This window comes from Drosophila busckii, chromosome 2R, assembly GCF_011750605.1.
Source record: "Drosophila busckii strain San Diego stock center, stock number 13000-0081.31 chromosome 2R, ASM1175060v1, whole genome shotgun sequence".
NCBI classification, from domain to species: domain Eukaryota; kingdom Metazoa; phylum Arthropoda; class Insecta; order Diptera; family Drosophilidae; genus Drosophila; species Drosophila busckii.
In genome coordinates this window covers 17940479-17944165 of record NC_046605.1, presented here as the reverse complement: position 1 = coordinate 17944165, position 3687 = coordinate 17940479, and the positions used below count along the sequence as shown (strand labels likewise).

At 35.1% G+C, this 3687-nt stretch overlaps 1 non-coding gene across 1 annotated transcript; it reads right to left on the bottom strand.

Annotated features, from left to right (window-relative positions):
• Nucleotides 1-3396: 3396 nt before the first annotated feature.
• Trnar-ccu lies at nt 3397-3469 on the bottom strand. Its single transcript has one exon. It is a non-coding gene; the product is annotated as a tRNA-Arg (tRNA).
• Nucleotides 3470-3687: the final 218 nt, after the last annotated feature.

The window sequence follows — 3687 nt, the reverse complement described above, 5'->3', positions numbered from 1 at the left end:
TCGGTTATGGCATTAGCCTATTCAATAGCGTAATAAAATAGTAAAAGATAAACGAAGCTCTAGTTAAAGTATAGTGCTTGCTTATGCAAGGCAACTAATTCGACTACCTAACTAGAACAGCTGATCTAGCGTTTGATATTTGCTTTGCCTTTGCATAGCGCTGAAGAAGCCCACGCGCTCTCTTCTTTGCGCTCACCTAAGTTTGGCGCTCTCTTTTTACGTTTGCCATCTGCACTGCGCTAATTATTTCGCTCTCTCTCTCTCTCTCTCTCTCGCTCTCTCTATGCACTTGCCTTCCGCACAGCTGCACACTCTCGTTATAATCTTCATCGCCTTATTCACTCTCGAAAGCCGCTCTCACCGTCGCTTACTATATTAATTAATAAATATTGCTAATAATTAATACGGCCGTGCCTATAATTACTTCACAAATTATCAATTAAATACACATATATTAGTTTGTCGCTCTCGCAAGCGGGTCTCACTTGCCAATAATTATTTAAATACATTGTTACATATCGAACATTATTTGTGTATTTAAATTAAAACATAAATTGCCTGAACATATAATAAATATATGTATATAAGTACAATAAACATTTCGTTATATATTCGGGCGTTTAATCGCGATCGCAACACAAAGTTAGCGACAAGTCGTTAACGCAGCATATAGTTTTAGTTAAGAATTCTTCTTTTATCTATGAACCAGGCTAGTTAAATTTGGTTATATTTAATATTTATCAGCTTTACCTAAAAATTATTAACTAGTGCAGCAATGTTCAGTTGTGTTAAGTTTTGTGTTTTAATTTATTTTTACATTGGTTAATAAACAACGTTAATAGGATTTTGTACAGTATTTTGTATAGTATTTCCATAATTTGTATCTAAATGTTTTGCTTATACTATAAGCATTTTAGCATTTATAAAGTCTGAAACCATAAACAAACGCCAGCTGACCGCATAAACTTTTTCGTTTTGTTTTATTTTGCCAATAATTTATCTTAACTAAATGATTATGTTGATTTTGTTTCACTCTATATAATTTTTTGATATCTGCATTTTTTTATTCCATAAATCAACTAAATCTTATGCAGAGCAATTTGTAATTTCATGTTAATCGAATAATTTGCATGCTATTGTATCTGTACTAAAAATACTTTATTTCCTTTAAGGTATTTGCATACACGAAATTTCTGTTTCCAATGCAAATCAACGGCAGATAATCAACCCGTTTACTACAAAACAATTACGCCCATTGAGAGCAACTACACGCACACACTCACACACACACACGTGTGTATAGAGTGAGCGTGAATCGCATGTTACACTCTCCCACAGCAGATTTGTATCTGAAATATATGGCTAAACAATAAGGAACTTTGCCAGGGAACATGCACACACAAGTGTTGTAAATTGCGAGCGCCCCCAAGAGAATGAACCCTCTGGCTACCCTCCGACCCCCCTCTCCACCCATACGTGCCACACACTGTTGCTGTTGCTGTTGCATGCAAATTTCAATAACTTATATATGTGTAACCCTTCCGCCAACTGACACTGAATATCAAATATGAGCCTTGGCGCAGACGATATACCAAAAATTATTTGCATACTTTTTAGGGATGCTCGGCAAGGCAACAAAAACTGTAGAATACAAAAATATATGTAGATGTAGTAGCTGTAGGTATAAAAATATAGTATGTGTGTATATTTTGTATAAAGGGGCTTACGACAAGCAGTTGGTGGCACATGTGGCGCACTTTTGGTTTAGCGTAAAAAAAGCTAAACAAAAAACAAGCCGTTACATGCATCCGCTTGCCAGAGCCCCCCACCGACCCCGCAACCCACCAACTCTTCTATCGAAAAAGCAGCCCGCAAACGAAACGAGTTATTTATTGCATTTGCAAATTTTACACAACATTTTACACCCGTTACCCCCCTACACTCACCCCTCACCACTCACCACTTGGTAGGTGTAACTTGAGTTTATCGCTGAAAAATATTTTGGGCCCCACCTACGCTCAGAAATTGATTCGGTTTATGTATGTGAAAAGTAAACTTTTTCAGGCATTTGTAACACGAAGCTGCAAGTTCAATGAAGCCAAAGGTGTTTGCTTGTTACACACACACAGACACACACACACATATATACAAGCTCTGGTACTTGGCTTAGCTGATTGGCTGTCGCAGTTAACTTAGTCCTTGGAAGGAGCGAGGCCAAACCGTTTTGCCAAGCAGCCAAATTGATGTGCAAATATTTCCATAAATTTATTTTGCACAGCGCCAAGTTTCAGGTGTCATGTTTGAAAACATGCAAAAAATAACTTATTTGCGTACAGATCGGCCCACCCACTGACAACAAAAAATAATATAAAATTCCATGAATCTATGAAAGCGCTACAAGCACTCACAAAGTTGAAAATTTGATTTTTGTGGTCTCGAGACTCGAGTATTGTAAGCAATCATTTTCAGCTATATGTGTGACTCGCTTCAATTGGCCTAATCGAATAGAATTGAGATAGACAAATATAGCTACAATATGTTACAATATAGAACAAAGAGACTTTAGCATTAAGTGTTGACTTGCTAATAAAATAACATTTAAATTGTACACTAAGCTGTTCCCAATATTTGTACGAAGTAAGAATTAAACATATTTTTTGACTATGCAAAGTCATTTGTTTGTTGTAAGTTTCTTATATTTTTTTTATGCATAACTATTATATAGAATATTTTTAATATGTACTAAGTACAAAAAATTCCAAGGGAATATTATAAAGCAACAAAATCTGAGCTTACATATGCTTGAAACGGTTTTTCGATTGTTTTGTTCTTTTTGAAACAGTTACTTTAGCGTTATCTATGCTTTTGCACTTCAATATTTCAATAAATTGTTTGTTTGTTCATACAATTTATTAAAACGTAAAACTAAAAATATATGTAATTTAATAAAATTATCTGTTGTTTCTTAAACTCACACTAGCAGATACAAATCTATATCTATATATTTCAACGTATCTGATATAGCGCATACGTCGCTAGAAACGTTGAGTGGGCATTGGGTTTTTGCTAGAGATTCCGATTGTCGCGTGTGGAACCTGAGTTCAAGCCCCCAGACCAGAGTGATGGAATTTCAACTTTTTAGTTTTTGTTTTTATTTAGCACATGTGTATTTATTTATTTAATGTCAACTCAAATTATATAGTCTTGTTCTTATTTGCGTGTTTTTTAAAGTCAATTACTAAGCAATTGCTTATACACATTGAATATGTTTAAGGTCACAAGCGTATTTTGATGTAAGCAATTATAATATAAATAATATAAATAAGATAATAGATAAAAATTATATAATATGTAGTAAACTATTAAATAAAATAAAAAAAATTTACAAACTGATTTTACCTCAGATGGGACTCGAACCCACAATCCTCGGCTTAGGAGGCCGATGCCTTATCCATTAGGCCACTGAGGCAACGATTGGGTAAAGCGCTATATGCTTATAAGAAACGCAGCGCATGTAGCGGCAACTTATTCAGATTGAAATGTATTTATGAGTTACTTTTGTATCTAGAAGTAGCCACAGCTGTTTTATTGCAAACAGAGGCAGCCTTTGATAATTGTTTAGCAACGCATGCGGGCCAACAGCTGAGCAAACAGCGCAAGGTCTTTGGCAAATGTTTGCTTTGCGTC